Genomic DNA, 24141 nt, shown 5'->3' on the forward strand with positions numbered 1-24141 from the left:
GAGGCTATCTTGCCAATAATAATGGCTGCAGCAGACTGAATTGGGTGGGGGGTTCCCAGTAAGCTGATTCGCTACCAGGGAACAGTGGCGCAGTGACCAGCAAAAGTGACACCCCCCCCCCCCCCCCGCATATGGGTTACATAGAGCGCAGGCAGGGGGGCCCAACACAGACCCTCGACGGCCAAGAAGGGAGAGCGAGGAGTACTGAGGTGCTTAGTCCAAACAACCTCGACTTCCACGGTCGGGTCACTGGCAACGACGTTGTGGCTTCAACGGCCAGGTGTCAGTGGCAGATGCCCGGCTTCTACGGCCGGGATGTGTGGTAGCGGGGGGGAGGGCTAGGAGGTTAGTAAGGTTTTACAATGTTATAATGTTATGCAAATTGTTGCTGTACTGTATTTGGGCTGCAGCCATTAATTTATCCATCCAATAAAACTGTTATCGAATATAAGCTGTGTGAGCCTTATTTGAATGAATTAAGTTTACTTAAAGGGGGGGGGGGGGGGGAGGGGAGGAACGCATAAGAGGGAGGTGAATAGACGTAGCCTTTCCACTGCCCCACATTGAGAGTTATGATTTATTTATTTTATTTAAAAGTGTTTGTATACCGTCTTTACAAACAGTGTTTAATCAAAATGGTTTACATAACTAAATAAAAAACAAATGTAAATAAAGATTTAAGTTTAAAAGAACATAAAGATTATCAAATTATAAAAGCTCAAAATTATAAAAATATATAATAAAAATAAAAATCTAAAACAATGAATAGCTTACATAAAAAATAAATCAATATATAATAATGTTGTGCCCTGTGTGATGGAGAAGTAGTTATGTTATTTAGTGTGTGATATATGGAAAGCAGATTGAAATAAATGTGTTTTTAGGGATTTTTTGAAGTGTTTGGAGTTGGATATGGATCTTAAAGAGTCTGGTAATGCGTTCCATAAGATTGGTCCAATGACAGAGAATGATCTTTTTTTTTTTTTTTTTTTAAAGTGTTAAAAAGATAAAAATATGTAAAAACAAAAAAAATGAACAAACTCACTTGCTAGGCTCAAGGTCATTTAGAAACAGAAGCAGCACAGGAGGTGCTGATTATGCTGTTAGTATCCATAGGATGTTTCCTTCACTTACAGGGCAGATATGAAAAAAGGCAACATTTAACATCTGTATAGAATAAAGCATGGTAAAAGCTCCAGATCAAGATACATGCAGTGAGGTAAAAAATAATAAACAATGAGAGTGCCACAAAAGTTCTAGTTAATTACCTGAGAATTAGCACATATGGGTATTTTCAAATTTGTAGAAAACTGAAATTATAAGTGCGGGGTCACCCTTCTGTCAGGCAGCCAGCCGGGCGATGAAAATCACAATTAAATAAAGGTTTAAACATTTCCTGGAAAGACAAGAAAGGGTTAAACCTGTGCAAGTGAGTGGGACATGAATTTGTAAGGAACTGTTTACATCAGAATAAGTAAGGCCCATGTATAATTGTAAATCTTAACCGAAAGCTGCTTACTCTTGAAAGAGCCACCCGCCTGCTGCTCATGCTGGCCAGCGAGACACACACTGTCGGGCCGATACAGTAAAAAATCGCGGGAAAGCTTCCCACGCTCATATTGTTAAGGCCTGTAGGTTCTAGTGTCTACTATAGTACCTGAATGTAATCCACTTTGAAGTGCTGAAAAAAAGTGGAATATAAATCTAAATAAGTAAATAAAAATAGAGTCTGCCAACATTTCTCTCCAACTTCAATGGTGTGAGCATCCTATTGGGAGTTTTACTGTTTTCTCTATTTTTCATTTCTTTATTTTTCATTCAAGATAAAAGTAAAAAGGTTTTCATGTTTTGTTATACCACATTTTCTCAAATTAGTGCCTCAGTTGTCTGTGAATTAGTGTTGCCAGATACCAAAACTTTTTTCAGCCCAATTGGTCACCAAAACTAGCTCAAAAGTAGCCCAAAACTCAAAAGTTGTGAAAAAAATTTTTATTCTGCACAATAGTACACAATTTCCTGCATTGTCTGCATACAAGTTTACAAAATTTAACAATGTGTATATATATATAAAAAAAAAAAAAGATTGATAGAAAAGTATAAAATCAAAGTTGTCATGTTCAGTGTTGCCATAACATAAGGTTCACCTGAGAGCTGTGCGTAGATTCAAGATGTATTACAAATTCTAATTTACAAGCAAGTCCAGGCTGAGGACCTGACCCCCCTCCCCAGGCACTCTATATTTTTGCCCAGGGCATTCTGACCCCTGCACATTCAGTGCAATATTGTAAAAGCAAGTGAAAATTAAAAAAAAAGTAGGTGTTCTGCAGATATCGAATTCTAGCACACAATTTGGTGTTAAAAAAAAGTGTGCTGGCAAATAGGTGGCATGTATGGGAATTGGTCGAGACTCATTAGCAGAGATATAGAAGCGCCACCTAAAAATCGAGGTTGTCCTGTTCAGTGTTGCCATTACATCTGTAGATATCGGATGTAAAATGAATCAGGGTAGATAGGGTTGTCTGGAAACTTACATCACAAATTTTTTTAGGACATATATGCACAAATATATACTATTGCCTTCAGCAGTTATTTATTTATTTATTTTAAGTTTTTCTATACCGGCATTCGCGATGGGTATCGCATCATGTCGGTTTACAATTAACAAGTGAAGAGGTAACAAGAGGTCATAAATAACAATAAATAACATAAATTATAAAGGTAGTAGTAATAGTAAACAATATACAAGTGAAAGTTAAGAGTTGCAGTTACAATAAAACAAGGGAGTAATATAACTTGGAACAGAGAAAAGCAGGGGTTTTAAACTAGATACATATGATACATATATGCCTATCTATGCATTTGAGGTGATAACGAATTGCCCTAATGCTGTGGAGTTAATTGTTATATTAAGGTATTATATTATATTAAGTTCTTGTTGCATTCTGTTTCTCAGTTTTGTGTTGAACATTTACCATATGAGGTATACTCAGCTAAAACAATAAAACAAAACAATTAACAGAGTTAAATATTTGATTTGATTTGTATCAAGAATTGATTTGATTTGTATCAAGAAATTCGGTATATAAAAGCCTTAATAAATAAATAAAATACAATTTTAGAGATTTATTTAAAAAACTTTCCAACACAGAGAAACCCATGCACATTCTGGCCAATCCCCCCCCCCTTGCCAAGCAGATTCTTCTCCTGCCTCTAAACGGTGCTTGTAAGGAATTTTCTTTTTTTTTTTTTTGTAATGATTTGGTTAAAGAAAGAGGGGTGCAGAGCAAAGGGAAAAACCCAGCAGTCACAATAGTACACAGACTCCTGCAGTCTGCATACAGAAATCAACACAGAGAAACCCCTGCCAATATACTGGCCAGCTCCTCTCCCTCCTCCTGCCCAGCAGGTTCTCCTCCTCCTCCTCCCTCTAAATGGTGCGTGGAAGGGATTTGGGGGGGGGGGGGGGGGAACGGTGGGGCTAAGGAAAGAAGGGGACCCAACCTCGTTCTCACCGGCGTCCTGCCTGTGTTGATGCCCTGCTGTCACCGTCCTTCCTCCCCTGTTCACAGCTTGCAGCAGGGAAAGGTTTGTGCTTTCCTACCTGCATGGCATGCTTTGCGGCTTTCAGTACAGATTTCCCCACCCACCAAGGCATCCTTCCGCTTCCGGAAAGATGCCCAAGAAAGAAAAAAAAAAAAAAAAAAAGCCGAAAAAATGAAAACATTTCCCGAACACGCTCCCAATGGGGCATGAAAGCCGCCCACCCGGCCCCACTGCCGTGAGTCTGCGGCTTGAGGGGTGGAGCTTCACGCCTCGGAGCTTGGCTTTTGATTGGTCCGTTTCTGGCACGCGCGCGCGCGCGCACGCACACACGTTCCAGCCTATTTAACCTTATCGGCAGCCCAGCTGGGCGCGCCTCGTTTTCGCTTCCTGCGGCTTTGCAGGGCACGGGCGGAAGGCAGCGCGGTGGGTAGGACCTTTCTTTTCTTGTTTCAGAAACACAACTTTCCCTCTTCTCGGACCGCATTCTGTCGCTTTCACTGCGTGGGTCTCGCTGGCCAGCACGAGCAGCAGGCGGGCGGCTCAGCTGTCGGTTAAGGTTTTACAATTACCCCCTGGCCTTACTGATGTAAACAGTTCCTTACAAATCCAGGTCCCTCTCACTTGCACAGGTTTAACCCTTTCTTGTCGTTCCCGGAAATGTTTAAACCTGTATTTAATTGTGATTTTCAGCGCCCGGCTGGCTGCCTGGCAGAAGGGTGACCCTGCGCTTATAATTTCAGTTGCAATGCTTTCTACAAATTTGAAAATACACATAATGTACTAAATCTCAGGTAATTAACTGGAACTTTTGTGGCACCCTTATTGTTTTATTATTTTTTAGAGATATGCAGTGGTAAAAACACTCAGTTCAGGCTTTGTTTTTGGCCCCCCTGCAGGAAATTTTGTTTTTCCTGCGGGTTGGGCTTTTTTGTTTTGGGGGTGGGGGGGGGGGATTAGTGCATGTTAACACTTTAAAGTTAGCGTGCACTAACCGGAAAAACAAATCTTTTTGAAATATTACAATGGTTTTTAAGTCCTCTGCACCAGGACAAATTAGACAATTTTGTTGAAATTGTTTAATTCATCCAAAATGAATGCACATCCCTATTATTTTTTACCTCACTGTCGGGCCGATACAGTAAAAGTCGTGGGAGAGCCAGCGAGCGCCCACTCTCCTGATGCGGACACAGGTCAGTGTCCTGGGCACACGATTCAGTATCGGCCTGTATGCAAACGAGGGCCTCCTTTTTGACAGAAGCAGCAGCTATCAGCGGGTTTGACAGCCAACGCTCAATTTTACTGTCAGCTCAATACAGTAAAGTGCGGCCACGGTTACCCTGCTCCTAACCGGCTTTCTACTCACTTTTCGGCTGCGTTAGTCCAACCCACGATACACTATCCCCTTTAACCTACTCCTACTGCGTCCTAAAATCCCCGGGCAACCCCTTCCACACGCAGCATGTATATTAGATGTAAACGATCGAATTAGCTATTCCCTACCATCCAGTAACGCGCGCCCCGACTATCGCTATTTTACCCTGCCGTTTTGCCGCGCGTTTAACCTGCTAACTTACCGCCTACCCTTACCCCTGCGTTAGAGGTAAGGGTAGGTGGCAAACTTTCCCCCAGCCCCCGTTCTCTTGCCCTGGCCACGTCCATGGGTGCTGGTCTCCGGGGCAGCCCCAGTCCTCTCCCCTCCTCCCGAAGCGAAAAAAAAAGTTGCAAGAGAGCGAGGGGAGAGAGGACGGGCAATCCTAGGCTCGGGATTGTCAGCCCTCTCCCCTCCTCCCGAAGCAAGCAACCAAAGCAGAAAAAAACGAAAAAAAAAAAAAAAAGCAGCAAGAGAGCGAGGTGAGCAGCAGGCCCCCTCCGGACATCGGAGAGGACGACCACGGCTCCCCTCCCCTGCCTCCAGCTGCCCGCGATGATGGACGCCAAAAAGAGAGAGAGGGGAGAGGACGGGCAATCCTACGCTCGGGACTGCCAGTCCTCTCTCCCCTCCTCCCGAGGAAGGCACGAAAAGCAGCCTTGTTCCGGGAGGAGGGGAGAGAGGACTGGCAGTGTAAAGCGACGAAGCGACTTACTTTTTGCAGCCCCCTCCGGACATTGGCGAGGACGACCCCCTCTCCTGCCTCCAGCTGCCCGCGAAGATGGACGCCTGCACGGGCGAAAGCGGCCCCTGTTCGTGCAATTGGGCCGCTCAAGACGTGACGTCACATGCCGTGACGCCAAACGTTGTGACGTCACGCCTTGAGTGGGGAGCCGCGGTCGTCCTCACCAATGTCCGGAGGGGGGCTGCAAAAAGTAAGTCGCTTCGTCGCTTTACACTGCCAGTCCCCCCTCCCCTCCTCCCGGAGCAAGGCTGCTTTTCGCGCAATCCCGAGCGTAGGATTGCCCGTCCTCTCTCCCCTCGCTCTTGCTACTTTTTTTTTCGCTTTACACTGCCAGTCCCGTCTTCCCTCCTCCCGGAGCAAGGCTGCTTTTCGCGCCTTGCTTCGGGAGGAGGGGAGAGGGCTGACAATCCCGAGCGTCGGAGAACTGGCCACTTCCTGGTACCTGTCATTTCAAACGACATTTGAAATGACAGATACCAGCGTGTCCTTGAAGCGTTAGGCCTGCGCACCCAGGTTACTGTATAGGCGCTCTATACAGTAAAATGGGTTGCGCGGGCCTAACGCTTCACGGACGCTTCTTAGACGCAGCTTGCATTTGCAAGCTATTTACATACAGGATCGAGCGGTAGGTGAGCTGCACTGTACGTGCTGCAACCGCGGGTGCGCCGGGCACTAACGCAGCTCTTCCTACCGCTCGGTACTGGATTGACCTGTGAGTCGGTTCTCAAACCCACTGACAGCCACGGGTTCGGAAAACGGATGCTGGCATAATTGAGCGTCTGTCTTCCAACCTGCGGGCAGATTTTTAAATATTTTTTTATTTTTGGGGTCTCCAACTTAATATCGCTATGATATTAAGTCGGAGGGTGTACAGAAAAGCATTTTTTCTGCTTTTCTGTACACTTTCCCGGTGCCGGAAGAAATTAACTCCTGCCTTTGGCAGGTGTTAATTTCTGAAAGTAAAAGGTGCGTCTTCGCTGCACCTTTTACTTTCTGTATCGAGTGGGAATGACTAATAGGCCCGAGAAACATGCCTAGCGACGCTGGCCGCTCGGTCGCCCAGAAAAGTGCCATGTTAAGCTGGCCACTTGATCGCCAAGGTAGGGCCTCAGCTAGTTGGTTTTTCAGGACATTCAGACGCCGACATGGCGCGCGCGCGCCCCCCCCCCCCCCCCCCCCCGAGTTGGCGTTGACAATTAACTTGTGCCCTGACCGTGGTGGTAAAAACCCGCATTAAAAATCTTGCAGGGAGCCACGCCAATGCTAGTGCATTGTCTATGATTAGCTAATCGCCTCTTTTGCATGCACTCATGCAGGAAAAACCGCTGGTCTGTAAGTGCGTTCGTACGAGCTTTTTTCCCGCACAGAAAACCCTCATTACATCACTATAGGGCTTTCCTTGGGAAAACACATGAACAAATGCATGTACAGCTGCACACAAACCCGTGGCAGCTTCAGCGCACCGTATTACATCGGCCCCATTGAGAGGAGCCTGTGTTTGGGTCGGTATCTAAGAGAGAGGCCTTTTCAGACGGAGCATCTTGTTTTTGCACTGTGCACCTTCTACGGTTCAGTGTGCCACCTGGTGGCCACAGCCAGATTTGTCAGTGTGACAGACTGACACAAGTTTTATATATATATAATATAAATACTTGCATGTAAATTTGTGAAAAAAATGTAGCTCCAAGTTGAAAATTGGAGGCCTTCTTAGTAAAAACTGTTTCCTCCATTCTGCCACCTTTGCTACATCGAGAAAAATCCTGACATTGAAGAAACAGTTCCACCCGATGCCTGAAGAACAGTAAATTACAGAGCAAACATAAGTATAAGAGTTCATGGCTTAGCCAGATCTTTATCAGATGTTTCCAAATCAGATACGTTTTAAACACTCATTTGAAATAGGAGACTAATTAGCCAATAGCTTTAATAGGTGGCAAGTAAAAAAATTCTAAACCTAAGTGGGGGGGGATTTTTCTGGAACTTCCAAAATTTCCTTCAAGAGTCTTTTAAACATAGCTAAAGGTGTAACTGAGGGGGGAAGCAGGGAAAATGAATTAAATGTAACTTCCTGCATCTAACAGTTTCCAGGTTGTATAGCATTATCTTTAACTATTGCTTCTTCTCCCTCCTCCATGTTTTCATTAGGCGTGCCATCATTAAAGAAATGTTCTTCAACCTCTTTCTTGAAAGTTTCCTTCTCTCTAATTCCATTTTCCATGTCCATATTCTTAACGGAAATGGAAGCAAACTGAGCACTCGATACTCAGCTAGATAAAACATGGCCTTCCATATTTCCTCTAAGGTAAACGTGGCTAGCTGTTCCAAGAAAAACTCTTGTCTCAGCAGGCAAAGAAGAAACACTCCAAAGACAGAAGGATCCAGTCCTGCGGGATCTGCACCAGTCCCCGTGAAGGAAGCAACGTCCCTTCTCAGCAGTCCTGCTGTATCAGCCACACTAGCCCTGTACTCGTGGATTCTCTGGGTAACAACAAGCTAGGTGGCGAGAACATTGCACAAATCTCATCTTGGAGTGAGTTTCCTCACTCCGAAGGCCATCAAATCTTCACAAGAGACCACTGTTCTGTTCGTACGTCTCACATTGAATGTCAAAGTGGCCCCTAACCCCCTACACTAATACCTAGGCCTCACCTAGTAACTCGAGGTGAGGTTTATCATAGGGATACAAATACCTATCTAGGGAGAGGACACTATGGCCAGGCAGGCGCTCTCTTTCTCTCCCTCTCCCAGGAGCTTGAAATCTATTCAAACATGCCTTTCTGGAGACATCGCACAATGCGATAAATAAAACCTTTCCGCCTGGTAACAACGCTATTCAAAAAGGTGTAGTTAAAATCGGAGTCTGTACGATAGCATTTCACAGACTGGCAAACCCGGCACACTCCCCGCCCCTAACTCCTCCTCTTTTTGAAATTTGCATCGCACCATACTATATGGTGCGATCGCATGCGATAATGGGGCTTTTCGCATGCGAAAACGACTTAGCGCATTTTGATAAATGACCCCCTCGGTTTTGGATTAACAAAAGCTAAGCTATTGGTTGTTAAAGTCAGAGCAACGTATATATGTATCGTGCTTGATGCAGAAAAGCAAGTAATCCAGGTTTACCAGAACATTTGGGATTCACCGTGCTAATATTCCTCAGCAATATTTGGTACATCCTTCCCATGGATTGGAACTGCTGAATTTGGTAGAGTTAGCATATTGACTCTAATTTTTCCATAGACATAGAATGGGGAAAAGGCTTAGTAATTCACAGCCTAGATTCTATGAGTTTTGCATCCAGAAATGTGTAGTTTGTGGGACATGTTTCCCCATAGTGTTCTGTTTTGGCATCCAGATTGCAGGAATAGCGTGAGCTCAGCTGGCATTCTGTATCTGCAAGCACGGATAATATTCCCTCAGCCACAGTTGTGAGACACAGTTCTCGGTAGCCTTTTGGGAAAACCACATGAACCAGGCAGTCACCATTGCTCTCAACAGTAACTAGTAGTTCCTGTTTTTACTCCTCAATCTCAAATGCTGTTTATTTGAAGATATAATTTGTATTAAGCTGTCTGCTCAGAGCAAACCATCAAGGCATGTTAGGAATGCATTGCTTTGGGGGACTGAAATAAAGTATTAGCTGTTTCTTTAATCATACTAACGGTGTAGTTTGTGGAGCAATTTATCCTTTGTATTATGTTTTACCCAGTCTACAATTTGTTCCCAAGACGGGATCTATAGAATCAGGTTGTATATGAAAGGTGGCAGTTTTAAAATTTAATTTTCTTAAATGGTTCTTTTTTTGTCTCATAGAGCATCCAGTGTAATGTTAATTAGCAATATAGATCAATAGTATGCATTAAAGTGGGTGTCTGTGCTGGAGTTGCTATTAACACTCAGAAAATGTATTTTTGTAGTTTGTTTTGAAGAAAAGTTTCTTCCATTGCATGGTTTGTCAATCTAATCCTTACAAATGCTGTCTGATTCTATGAATATTTGTTAGTATGAGTTATAAAAACTGTTAAAAGGAAAGCTCCATTGACTTTAAATCCACACTATAAAATGTTGATGCATGCCAAGATTCATTTGCCCATGAATGGAAAATGTATTACCCTGCTATTAATTTCATGAAACGATGGTATAGTAACCAGAATGACTGCTTCAAAAAAGGAACCGATCATTTTTCTCTTATTAAAAGGCTGACATGGTCCGCATGCTTGATTGTGGTAGAGTCTCAGTAGTTGCTATTGCATCTGTGGTGTCTCAGTTGCCCATTTTCAGCCATACTAATACAGATTAATACAGTTTCTGAACCAAATGCATTCAGATGTACTTTGTTGAATATTCATTGTGGCTTTCAAGAAAACCGGACCTGTTGCCCATCTTTAAGGTCTGAAAACCATGGGGATGGGACATTTCATTCAAGCAGTTTCTTTTCAGCGAGTGTTTGCGACACGGAGCAAATCCTCTCAGATAGTAATTAACTTGTCCCACCAACTGTAGCAAAGTCTGTAAAAAAAATTTAGTTCACAATGTACTTGATCAATCATTTACCTGGTTCTGATGTTTACGCCGTGAATGGTCAAATTTTAAAACCACTTTCATGATGAAAGCTCATGAAACCTTGGGAATTATGCAATAGCTTTGTGGTTGGTGGTGAAGGTTCACCATAAAATTTGACCTTGATCCTCCTGTAACTGCTATCATGTTTTGGGAGTAGGAGAGCGTTAGCTTAGAAAGCTGTTGTGCTTACTTATTAAGCTCTGTGTTGAAAGAAATGGTGAACGAGCCAGTTCTTCTATTAGGCGGACTAACCTGGGGGGGGGCAAAAACTAGAAAACAGGGTGGGGGGAAGGAGACGCGTGGTATGTGATTGCACCTCTTGCCATGCAGGACCTGGGAGAAGGAAGCCCGGTAGAAGTATCAGGAGCCCGTTCCATATCTACTACTGCTTTGACTCTCTGTGGGCTGGTGCTTCCTGTATGCTGATCTCGCCATAAAGGAAGTACTGGTGTGTGTTGTTTTTTTTTAATATCTGTGGCAGTGATGAAGATCCTCTTCCTTCCCGTAGTAGAGAATAGCTGATTTGGCCCAGGCTGGGCCTCCATTCCAGCAGTGTCTCCCTGCCTCTTCCTCCTGCTCTATCCCAGGCCTGTAACTTGAAAGAGACGGCACTCCAGGTACATAACAAATAACTTGAGCCACTGGCTCAATATCTGTACCTGACTGAGGGTGGGGTAAGGCAGACGCTGGGGATCGGAGAAGGGTAAGAAGCAGAGTGGCAGATGGAGGCAGGGTTAAAATGCTGTGGGGAAAAGGAGGAAGCAGCAGAAAGCACAGATCCTGGGAATAATTAGAATAATGTGTACTTTATCTTCTCTGAGCTATGGGTTTCCTGCTCTGCCCTGCTTAACACCCTCCCACACACACAGACCTTCCCAGTCACTCCTTTAGTGCCTGTGCCTGCTGTTTGAAACATGGAGCGAGGAATCAAACACCTGATTATTGAATTATGCGAGCAGAAGAAGAGAGGTGCCAGAGGCTAGAGAAGCAACTGTGTTAGTGCTGAAGAGCCGCACACTGCCATCGCCAGGGCATGGAGAGGAGGATAAGGGAGAATACGGCATTAGGAGTTTAAAACCAGGTAGGGAAGAACATCTGAAATGCCATGCTTGGTCAGGCAAAGGCCCATCAAGCCCAGCATCCTGTCTCAGACAGTGGACAGTCTGGGTCCCAAGTATCCAGCAGGTCCCAGAGTACATGATTTTTGTTACTCCCAGTGACAGCAATAGCCTTCTCTAGTCTACTTGGTTAATGTTTTATGAACTTTCCCTCCAGGAGCTTGTCCAGACCTCGTTTAAACCCTGCTGTGCTAGTTGTCTTGACTGCATCCTCTGGCAACAGATTCCACAACTTGATTTTGCATTGAGTGAAAAATTATTTTCTCTTTTATTATTTGTTTAGTATTATTACTATTTTATTATTATTATTTGTTTTAGTATTTGAAAGGGTAAATTACTTATTTACCTGTTCTACCCCACTAATGATTTTATAAACTTCTATCATATCCCCTCTGAGTCATCTCTCTTCCAAGCTGAAGAGCCCTAACCTGTATAGCCTTTCATGATAGGGGGGAGCTCTTCCACCTCTATCAATTTTGCTCCCCCCCCCCCCCCCCCCCCGATCTGCACCTCTTCTAATTCCACTATGTCTTTGTTGAGATGGGGCGACTAGAACTGCACCTTGGATCAATACAGAGGCAATATGACATTTTTCATTTTATGGTCCATTCTGTTTTGAAGGAGTGGGGATTAAGGAGAGAGCAGGGGATTGGGGGAGGGTGCTAGACAACAGAAGATGTGGCAGGGTGGTGAGGAGATAGAGGTAAAGAGATTGTGGTAAGACAGCATTAGAGGCAGTGATTGGAGGGAAAAGGAATGGTTGGGAGAAGTGAGTAGGATGGATGGAGCTGAGCATTTGTGAGGGAAGACTAGTCAGGAGATGGTTGGGAGAGAAAAAGCTGGAGGATGAGAGGGGATAAAATCTGACTAGAGAGGTAGAAAATGGAAAAAGAAATGAAAGGGAGACAGACAATTGTAGGGGAGGACAAAGAAAAGACAGGCAGAAAGAGAAGAAACAAAAAAAATGGAAAGGAGACTCTGGAAAAGGAATTAGATGACAAATGTGAAAAAAAAGCTGTAAAAGAAGACTGGGCCATTGCACTTCAAAAAAAAAATATATAGGTTAATGTTAAAAGGGCTCCTAAACCGGCCCTTTAGAAAATTTACTAGAGCTTCATTCCTAAATTTAGCCTCATAATTTCACTGGTCTCCTAAATTTAGGACCCTAAAATGTGGGTGGTTACAGGGATGGCGTTAAGGTGGGAAAAAAAAGATCAGGTGCTTAGGACTGATTTTCAGCACTAGGAGCCTATAACTTGACTCTAAATTTAGGTACATTTTCAGCTGAAAAATTAGGCTCCTAGGTTTGGCTGAAAATTGGTGCCTACATTTAGGAGCTCAAACATTTTTGAAAATCTGCCTCTGTATGTCCAGAGAAAGGTAGAAGAAAAAGTTACCAACTTTGTACGCCAATTCTGCTGGAACCATATCTTTGTAGATACCCACTCTGTGATCCTAACTTTTTATAAACCACATTTATTGTAACATGCTTTTAACTTTCTGGTTGAAAAGGTATAATAATAAATGATGGTGATGATGATTTAATTTTTAGTTGAGTGATTGGAAGAGGTCAGCTTTGGGAATGTGTCTCGCTTATATTTTTGTATTTTGCATAGCACAGGAGGAAATGTTTTTCTACTTCTGGCAAAAATTCCTCAACGTGGTCTATACATTTTTTAATTAAATTTCTCCAGTATTGCATGCAGAGTCTGGCTTCTTGAGGATTGAAGTTCAGGTTTTCTATTTATAATTTATTGTCCCTTATTCTGTATTTGAGGGTCTTTCTTTCTTCTTTATGTGACTGGGATGAGGTATTCTGGTAGTGCGAAGTTACTGGTAGCAGTTCAGCTTATTTTGCATTTCCAGTAAGAGGTATATGAGTATTCTAGGGCCTGAACTAATATTTGCAAATGCTACCTTTCCCTAAGTAGGGCTATTGCAGTGTGAGTTCTGGGAGTAACCCAGTTTTGGAATGGCAGGCTTGCTACATAGATTTTGAATGTATTTTTGCAGGGTTTTTTGCTGATTCTTATGGTTGACACTTCAGTAGTGAATATGAATATAATATATATGCCATAACAAGTAATAGTTTTACCTTAGAAGACTATACTTTGAATGACTTATTTGTAAGCTGTTTTTAAATGTCAAGTTATTCTTATGTAAAATTTGTTTAAATGCAGAATTTGTATTCATACTGATGCACAATATTAACTTTTTAAAGGTGTGTTTGAGGGGGGAGGGGAGGTGCATGACTGAAGATTTGCCTTTGGTGCCAAATTCTCTTGCACAGGCCCTGAATGTAGGCTACCATGAGGAATCTGCATGTTAAACTTAGATCTAGCGTTCTAATTATTCATATGACAGTGTCTATTATAATAAAATAAATACTTAGTTCATAGTAGTATTTTTTTTTTTTAGTTATAAGGTGGGCAGTCCATAGCAAAAGACTAAGAACCCAGGGACCAGTTTAAGTGACTGGGGAAATCAGTGGAGCTGCAAATATCATGTGGCTAAATCAAAATAAATTGTGGTTTAGTTCTGTGGATATTTGTTCCAATGAACTCCGTGCAGAGTGAAGGGGTAAATGGAGCTTTTCACCTGCCGTCATGGTAAAGTTAGTTTATGAACTGAAAGGGTTGTAGTATTGTGGAACCTGGCTTACTTCCAGAGGGGGCAGAAGGACGGCATTCTTTTGCTCAGCAGATATTGGTTTTTCTGGGGTGCATCTTTTCTTTAATGTACTACCATGAAAGGTTGCTGGTTTGCAGGCTGTGGAAAAGGGCGTTTCTTTTGCAGAAAAATAAAATTCAATCCACTGTTCTCATTGGTGTCGTGGAAGCTTAGTAAAGATAAACTCTGAATTGCATAAGAAGATGGAAAATAAAGCAGAGAGGGGGAAATGCATGCTTACAGTAAATGGAGATCCTGACTTTTTTTTTTTTTGTCACAGTAGCATGGGTGTAATGTTTGTTTTGAAATTCTTATTGACCACTTAATCATGCTAGGTGGTTAATAAAACAATAACATGTAAAAATAATACATATGCTGCATCAAAACAGACATTTTAAGATAAGAATAAATTGCTTTAAACATTTTAAGATTTTACTAAAGAATGTAAAGTGAGGGAGTAGACTAGATTTGATCATAATGGGCTGAGAAAAGAGATTTGAATTTTATTCCAGAGATCTTCATTGCGACCCTGAGCAAATCACTTTCTTCCTACACCTGAAGTACCAACCTAGATCAGGAATTTTCAGTAAGGGCCTTGAACCTGGTATTCACAAGGCACAATAAAATGGCCTTAGAATGAAAGTAATTTGAATAACAGCCGTCCTGAAATCCAAGAATCGGAATTGAGAATCCCTGCCTTAAATTATAAACTTGTTTGGAGAACGGATGCATAATAGAATGTGGGTATACTGTCAGTGCTATGTAACTTATCGAGTTCATTTTAATAATGCTCCTTATATATTGCAGTACAAAACAAATAATCTGAGACCTGTGTTTTTTTTATCCTACCTTTCTTGTTGTTTAGAACTGAAAACTTGCTGTGCAAGATAATTTAAAATGACTATGCTTCATGCAGAACAAGTAAAGTGTTGATAACACAGAACACGGGTAGTTTTATTCTGTGCAAATTTGTAATAAAGTGTCGTTGTATTTGCATACAACTGCATACAGATTTAAACATTTTTTAAAGTGCTGTTGGTTCGTAACGTCCTCCTCAGGGAAGATGTTCAAATATACAGTATTCACCATCTTGATGAATAATTTTATTTGTAAATCTACCTCTTGTCTAGCGACTTAACCTAGTCATGTGTCCTAGAACAGACTTTCCATTAAAAAGTGCTTACTTCCTCTGTGCTGTTTGTATTTTAAGTATGTGCATGTCTATATTATCCTGTTGCTCTTCCACTCTATGGCATACAATAATTAAATCCATAAAGTTGATTTCTTACTCCACATAGTGCAGATTCTGCTGTTTTTAATAGCCCTTCTCAGTTGTTTCTATGCTGTCCATTACTCTGGAGAAACAGCCTCCAGAACTGGACACAATACTGCTGACGCAGTGTCACCAATTATTTGTCCAGATGTTTGATCATCTTTGTACTGGTAGTTTTACTTCTTCTTTTGCACTCTTTGGCCAGTTTTAATGCCTTGTCATACTAATTGTGTGTCGGTTGTTGAACCTGCTGACAGCCATGGGTTCGGAAAACAGATGCCGGCAAAATTGAGCGTCCGTTTTCCAACCCGCAGGCCGATTATTATTTTTTTTATTTTGGGGGCCTCCAACTTAATATCGCTATGATATTAAGTCGGAGGTTGTACAGAAAAGCATTTTTTTCTGCTTTTCTGTACACTTGCCCAGTGCATCTGAAATTAAAATGTACGGCTTGGCAGCACATTTTGCTTTCTGTATTGCGGGTGAATACCTAATAGGCTCATCAATATGCATTTGCATGTGATGAGCGCTGTTAGTTTCAGGGGGGTTGGCCGCGCGTTTTCCACGCGCTATTATCCCTTACAGTATAAGGGGTAATAATAGCGCATCAAAAACGCACGTCCAAACGGGGGCTAACGGTGCGCTCGGCCGAGCACGCCGTTCTGTATTGGCCTGTTAGAAAGTTGTCAACCCCAATAAGTTAACACAATCTCCCTGGTGTTAGGGTCCCAGGGGTGTGAGCCTTGGGACCCTAAAGCAGGAGCCATGTTGAATAAATAAATAAAGTGTATTTAATTAAATTACATTGAAAATAAAGCGCCAAAAAAAGAACAAGTTGAGCAGGGGGTCAAAAAAATAAAAGAAAAAATATAGTAGTTGTATGACAACAGCCCTACCCCCCAACCCTGTCTGTGCCAAATTTAAAATATCCCTCCACTCCCCTTTCCATAGAAATAACCCTGGGCCCAGTTGGCATCATTTTTCAAAATGACTCCAACCTGTCCTGGGGCAAGGGGGGGCGACCTGGGATCCTCTCCAACATTTTTAGGTTTGGGGGTGCAGGAGGGGAGTTCGGGGGGGGGGGGAGGTTACTTAAAACTAACTGTTTTGGTACATTTGGAGGATATAGGGAGGTATTAGTGGTGGTCCCTATACCCCAACAATTTGGTTTGACCTTTGGGGTGGGGATTGGGAGGAGGGGCCTACCATCTCAGCCACACCCCCTTCTCTCACAATAAAACATTGCAGCTTGATGAATCTAGGTTTGTTAGCTGGACAATGGGCTCATATCCAGCCCTTCATTCAACTGGCTGACTTTGTAGCGGGATAAAATGTTATAGCCTGCTAAGTGGCACTTGCACTAGGCCCCCAGCAAGAGACTAACTTTAGTTAAGAAATGCCTCTATACTTTCACAGTTTTAATCTAGGATTGTCATTGTCTTTCACTAACTCTCTTTTTCCAGAAAAGAGCAAGTGATTTCTTTTTTTTTTTTTTTTTTTTTTTTAAACAAGGACCACTCTCTAAGAGACGCATTTTCTTCCTCTTGCAAGTTCCAATCTGTCATCTTTGTTTTCACCATGCTAAAAGGTACTGCCAAACTCAGAGGTTATTAAAAAGATAAAATAGGGATGAGGATTTATTTGCAGATAAAAGCCGCTGATCCCACGCCATGTCTGTTGGCAATTTAATAGCAGAATTCCAATTTGCAAAAAAAGCCCCATGAGTCAGTCTCCTTAAACTGCACTGTCTCCAAGGAGCCAAATCACTGGAGATGGAGTGCGACTGCTGCTGGAAAGTTGTTATGTCAGGCTTGTTTTCATCCAAATAATCATTAAGAACAGGTAACAAACCATTCTGGGTTTTAACTATCATTTTCCGATTCTGACAGTCTGGATGTTCCCAGGACTTCTTCCTTTACATTGCTGAAAAATATTTTTCATTAGCTGGAATATATTTCATATTCTTTTGGTTTCAAGAACTACATTATCTCTAACCAGTGGTCTGCAGTTTATATAAGATGTGTCATCCTTTTTTAACTGGACTCTTATTAGGCTATTACAGGTGGTGTACATAGCCATTAATTTCCAGTGGTATAGCCCCCTTTTATTGACTTTTTAATAAAATCTACTTCGAATCTCAGTAGATTAATTTGTTAGGGGAGCAGGTGCTATGCATTCGTTAAAATCCTTGATCTGCCTTTCTTTTATCCAGTTACTCAGCAAGGAGAAGCAGCCATGATGCTGAGCATGTCTTGGAATATATGATCTGCACTCTTTAATTTAGTCTATGCTTAGCCACTGAAGATATATTTAGAGAGACAAATTGACCAATTCTCAAATATGTTCCATAAACTAGGTGTAGTTTTACATGCTAGGCCTCCAATTTACTGCTACAGGACCTTGGTATATTCTGTACCATCTATATACATTTGCATATAACTTTTTGTAAAGCTGAATTTTTTAAATTGAAAATCTATCATTTTAAAAATGTTGCTTTAAAATACAATTGCCCAACCTATAGTGTCTGATTAATTTACTTTCCTCTGGTAACTGTAACACTGTGTTTTACTTCTCATTCTCTGTCTTGCCTGCTTCCTCTTCCCCATTTTATCCCTCTCACTAAAGATAGAGAAACACTATCTGGTACCTCTTTTCCTCTCAGCTGCCTCTAACTCTCCCATCCTCTCCTTTTCATCCTTTGCTCCTCTTATCCCATCCCTCCTGTAGTTTTTCTTCTTCTCATGCATGTCTATTCTTGTCAAACCTTTATCCAGCCATCCTGCCCCCTTTCCACTTCCCCAAATGTTGTCTTCTGCACTATCTTCCTTTCTGCTGCACCATATGGCAGCCGCAGTGATGGGGGAGAATGCAGTGACTCGGTATTGGGGCTGGAAGAGAAGAATGCAGTGCTCCAGCAAGCATGGTGGGATGAGGGAGTTAGGCAGCAGGAAGAAACAGTGACTGAGGATTCCATCCTGCAACAGAAGACAGATTTGTAGCATTTGCCACAGCTCTGCAATCTTTTGTGAGGCGGACAGTGCTCAGGAGCGTGAGTCCCTATGCTGTGACTCGACCTGCACATCCTGAGGGCTGACCGCGGTCCATGCTGCTGGCGGGTAAACGCTCACCAGAACTAGGAACACTTGTCTGGGAACTTTGAATACACGTGGCTTGGAACATGACTTGGAACATAGCTTGAAGACCTCACTGAACCTGCATGCACCAGGAAGGGAGACTGAGCAACGCAATACGGGTCTCTGAGGTAGCCCTCCAGCTACTCGAAAGCCCTTTCGGACTTGCCGCTTGGGAACTGCTTGAGTGTCAGGACAAACAAAGGCAAAGACTGAAGATGACTCTGGAGACTTGGACAAGATAAAGACTCTGAAGACTTGGAGAAGACAAAACTCTGGGAGGTTCTTGCACTGCTGCACGCCCTACACAGCCCGAAGGCTGGTCGCAGATAGGGTTTATTGAATAAACCTTATAGCAGCACTAATAAATGATCGTATAAGTTGCAGAATAAAAAAAAATCTCTAATACTTTCATGGAGCAATCAAACATTGTGTTCTTTTGCGACTCACATCAACCTTTACAAACCTTTCAGGTAACACCAAACCATCATTTTAAATGCATGATCAGATGAAAATGGAAGTCATCACAAAATTGAGTTCATCACATGAAATTGGTAAATATAGCAGAAATACATAACACCCTTTCCCTCCATTCCTCTCTAGTGCCTCAATCTACCTTTTTTTGACTGTTAATTGATGCCCTTCGAAATAACCAATCTCTAAGTCTCAATAGTGATTCTTGACAATCAGTTATCAGCCTCATCAATTCTAAAAACCTGGTGGAATTGTTTTAAAAATGAAAAATAAGTTAAATTGAGGATTTAAAGGTGTGTGTACAGAATGGCCACACACGCTCAGCTTTAAAGTCCTTTCTAAGAGCGGGTGTAAATCCTTAGATCATATGGATAAACGTACACGTAGGATAAGGCTACAGAAAGATTAGTATTTTATCAATAGACAAAATAACTCTGATGTGATGAGAATCTACTGCCAGTCAGCACAGAGGGTCTGTGTGAAAGATTTTCCAAATGGCATGAAGATATGGTAGTTTAACATTAACACCTCTTCCCACAGCAGACAAACTTGCATCTCAAACAATAAAGCATGTTCAAACAAGCATGCTAGGCTTCAGTCCATGTTAGAGCAAGCTTACTTTTCTCCTGCTGAACAGGCACTAAAATTCTTTGGCAACACTACCCAATTTGCTTTGCAGTGCTAATCAACATTTTCTATTGTACCATTCCTATACTTGTGCTGTATGCTGTTTTATATATTTTCTGTGCTCGTATTTTTTCGTGGCTGCGAGGAGGTCACATCCTGTGGAAGTTTGGCTCGTTTTGTGAGCGGTTCCTGCAATTTCGGAAACCTCTTTCTCTGTCTGGAGACCGAAGAGGAGTCCGAGTAAACTCAAGAGTGAAGAGGTGGAGGAAACCTTGGAGTCCGGGTAATCTGATAGTGACACGACATCCGAGAATCCCATCTCTCGAATCTCATCTTGGGTGAACACCCTTTGAGGGTCCTGAACTCGATTTCTAGTCCCATGCTGGCAATGTTCATGTCCAGACTCCACTCTGTGTGTCGACTGTTTCGAGGATTTTGGCTTTGAGTGCGTTGGCTGCGCGTGATGTGTGTCGATGCATGTGGCTTCAGCTGAGAGCTTTTGGGTGTGCCATTCCCAACGCATTGCATCGGTGCATCAATCCCTCAATGCATGCATCGTACGCTCTGATTTCGACGCTTGAGCCGGCGTCAATTTTCTGGATGGGCAGAGCTCTTGGCTCCCTGCATCAGTTTCGACGCCTTTGGCATCGTGTTAGGCAGGTGGTGTTCACACTGTCAGCCCTTTGACGCACTGTCCGCACTTGCACTCCATGGTGCTTGTTGGATCGGGGGTAGTACTGTGGGAGCAGGCACCTTTGTTTTTTCCGTGCCCTTACCTTGAGGCCCCAGCGAGGAGGCCCGCTTTTCGGGTCACTTCATGTTCGGTCACGGAGAGGAGTGGGATACCAATGGTGGGGCATAGGAGGATGTGTCGTTTCCCTCTCTGAGACTCACTATCTTTTGGGTTTATTGCAGCTGGGCCCGGGGGGACATGCAACCATAGTTGTGGCACGTCGACTGGTCATGGTCCAGTCCCAGACAGATATAACAATAGTTGTGACTGTCTGTGATCGACATCACCTTACCACACTGGCAGTATTTAAAGCCAGGTGGTTTCGGTCCTATGGTGCTGCTGTTTTGGTTTTTTTTTTTTGGGGGGGGGGGGGGGGGGGGGGGTTGAAGAAGAACTCTGAGGGGAGTTAGGAGAAAAGAGCTCCACGTGCGTTTGGCAGCTTGGAAAAAAACAGACTGAAGGGAACGAGGGCGCTAGATCATGCGAGAAGATGTGTGCAGCTGCACAGAGCAAAGCTCTGTAACTACTAGGAGAAGCTCCATCTCAAGGCCGCCGCTAATTCAGTCATGCTATCGACAGGAAAAAATATTTTCTCCTATTAGTTTTAAACGTATTACCCAGTAACTTCATTCTGTGTCTCATTGTCTTTATACTTTACAAACAAATAGACAACTGATTAATGTTTACTCGTTCCAGCCCACTCATCATTTTATACACCTCTATCATATCTTTCCTTAGCTGTCTCTTCACCATGCTGAAGAGTCCTAACTTTTTTAGCCTTTCTTCTTAGGGGAATTGTTCTACTTTCTTTATCATCAGAGGTGATGATTCGGATGAATTGAACAAAATCACAGTGTACCTGAAAGATGTGATAGGCCATAGAGTAGCAAATCACCTGGCCCAGATGGTATACACCCCAGAGTTCTGAAGGAAGTAAAAAATGAAATTTCAGACCTTTGACAAGTAATTTGTTACCTATCATTAAAATTGTCCCTTGTATCTGAGGGCTGGAGGATAGCCAATGTAACTCTGATATTTAAAAAGGGATCCAGAGGTGATTCGGAAACCTGTAGATCAATGAGCCTGACTTCAGTGTGGGAAAAATCGTGTGAAATATTTTAAAGATCAAAATCTCAGAACATATAGATAGACATGATTTAATGGAACACAGACAACATGGATTTACCCAAGGGAAGCCTTGCCGCACAAATCTGCTGCAATTTTTGGAAAGGATTAATAAACATATGGATAACGGTGAACTGGTGGATCTGGTGTATTTGGATTTTTAGAAGACTTTTCATAAAATCCCCCATGAGAGGTTTCTAAGAAAACCGAAAAGTCATGGAATAGGAGACTATGTCCTTCTGTGGATTGCAAACTGGTTAAAAGACAGGAAACAGTAGGATTAACTGATACTTAGGTGAAAAAAGAAATCACTTGATTAGAATACTTCTAACATATGAGCCGATTCAGTATGGTGCGCTCGGCCGAGTGCACAGTTAGCCCCCGTTTGGCCACGTGTTTCAACGCGCTATTTTTACCCCTTATACAGTAAGGGGCCAACCCCCCCCCCCCCCCCCCGAAACTAATAGCGCCCACAACATGCAAATGCATGTTGATGAGCCTATTAGTTAGTCCCGCACGATACACAAAGTAAAATGTGCAGCCAAGCCGCATATTTTACTCTCAGAAATTAATGCCTACCCAAAGACAGGAGTTAATTTCGGCCGGCACTGGGAAAGTGTACAGAAAAGCAGAAAAAACTGCTTTTCTTTACACCCTCCGACTTGATATTATAGCGATATTAAGTCAGAGGCTCCAAAAATTTAAAAAAATTAAAAATCTTAAAAAAAAAAAAAAAAAGAAATCTGCCCGTGGCCCGGAAAACAGATGCTCCATTTTGCCGGCACTCAAGAACTGGAGTTCGCCATCCCTGTTCTAACAGATGGAAAACTGAAGAGGCTAATCTACAATCTCAGTCGCTTGCTTGAATAAAAACTTTCAATGCCTGCTTGAACATTTTTTGTTCACTGATGTTCCTGATTGTGAGCGGTAGAGAGTTCCAAAAGACCGGACCAACGATAGACGGCACACTTTTGTGTTTCATTTAAGCGAGCAAACTTAGGAGAAAGAACATCTAGTAAATTTTGAGTGGCCGACTGGAGATTATGGGAGACTGTATATTTTTAGTACAAAGAAGATCTAAGGGGATGTTATTTAATAAGGGGTGGAAAGCAAGTTTATAATGTATCCACCAATGGATGGGGAGCCAATGGAAGGGATAGCAGAACCGGAGGGATATGTTGTCTCATCTTTGTGCCAAAAGGGCAAGTAACAAATCTTTTAAATAAATATAAAACATAGGGGGGAGAGGGAAGGTGGTGATGCTGGGGGGGAAGAGAAGGGGATGGAGGAGAAGAAAGAGAAGAGAAAATGGTGAAGGTGATAGTTTGCCACAATTAAGTAAACCCTGTCCTGGGTGTGCTGTGACCCAAAACAATTTGGGAACCACTGATTCAGATTATTATTTCACTTTCAGCAAGTAAGTGAAAAGGGAAATCTAAAATTCCAAGGAAGAATTTTTATATTATCTTTTTTGTTGGAATGCAAACCATTTGATATCCCATTTTGGGGGGGGGAAAAGGCAATATATAGGTACAAAATAGAAAACAACATCCTGTCATCGTTCAAAAACCTCCCTTCTGTTTCTCTTTAGCTTTTTATGCAGTATTCTCTTTTTAGCCATGGTTCAATAGGCCGAGTCTGAGAATGCAATTCAGGAATGTGAATGAATGGAGATTTATCAGATCCTAGGGATGGCTACGTGTGATGTTTCTGCCTTCGGGTGCTTGTGTGTCCATCACCACCACCCATAGCTTAAATGACTGGACCTAGCTCAATAAATCTTGATATAGATCTAGATCACTGAAAGCATATTGGGCTATTTCAGTTTTGAAAGTCGACAAGTACTTTCAGGGTGGTGTGAGGTGGTGGCAAAATTAGCACATTTGGCATACCAAATGCATTGGGGCTGGGACCAAGGCTATATGAAAAGTTGTTCCTTCTACTTGTATTTTTTTAACCTGGCTCACCTTCTCTACACCTAAATTTCTGACTCAGTCAGAGCCTGCCCAGTCCTGGTCACTGCCATGTATAGTAGAGCAAGAGGGTCTGAAGCTGAGGTGCCATATCCTGTGAAGAGTTTGTGCGCTGTTGGGATACCATTTCCACTGTCCTCTCTCTACAACCCAGCCAGTTTGTGATTGGAATAATGGTTTTTTTTGTGGGGGGGGTTTTGTAGGGATTTTTTTTTTTTGCTCATTCTATGAGATCCAGGGCAAATGTATTCTTTAACATTTTTTAGGATTCTTTATAACATTGGTATTGCTGCCTCACAGAAACGCTATTAGACTGAGTAGTCATAGGTTTGACTAGGGCAGTGGTGGGCAAACAATGGCTCACAAGCCACATCCAGCGCATAGGACATTTCCATTCAGCCCACGGCGGCAAGATGGGTTCTGGCCTGTGGTGCTGAAAGCATGTCCAATCTGCACAAATGTGACATCCGTGGGCTGGAAGTGATTGCAGCCTCATGCTTCTTAGACACACCCTGAACAGCCCTCGGGCCTAAGCGTTTGCCAATTCTCTCTCCTTTGTTATTCTGCACTGTCACATGCGTCCCTGCATGAGAAAGAATTAGCTTTGCCAGTAATATCCATCTCCTTTTTGTCCAGGGTCAGATTTGTGTTGTCACTATATGCAAAGGTTCTTCGCTTATTCTAGAACATTGCAGTGCATCATCCTAATTTCCCATGATGAATTTCAGAATCTAAATCTGAAATCTAATTCTGAATCGGGGACTCACTCTAAAGAAAACAGTTCTAGCTGAGCC

General features: G+C 42.6%; 1 protein-coding gene across 2 annotated transcripts in view; it reads left to right on the forward strand.

The window, feature by feature from the left end:
- Positions 1 to 3904: 3904 nt before the first annotated feature.
- The window catches only part of KLHL25 (kelch like family member 25), a 33209-nt gene continuing 12972 nt past the window's right edge, over positions 3905 to 24141 (forward strand). Inside the window, exon 1 of one of the 2 annotated variants that reach the window (XM_029575474.1) lies at positions 3905 to 3966. The gene's annotated coding sequence lies outside the window, so the exon portion shown is untranslated. Of the gene's footprint in view, positions 3971 to 24141 lie in introns of both variants that reach the window. The other variant, XM_029575475.1, reaches the window with a different exon arrangement.

This window comes from Rhinatrema bivittatum, chromosome 13 (genome assembly GCF_901001135.1).
Source record: "Rhinatrema bivittatum chromosome 13, aRhiBiv1.1, whole genome shotgun sequence".
In the NCBI taxonomy this organism is placed as follows: domain Eukaryota; kingdom Metazoa; phylum Chordata; class Amphibia; order Gymnophiona; family Rhinatrematidae; genus Rhinatrema; species Rhinatrema bivittatum.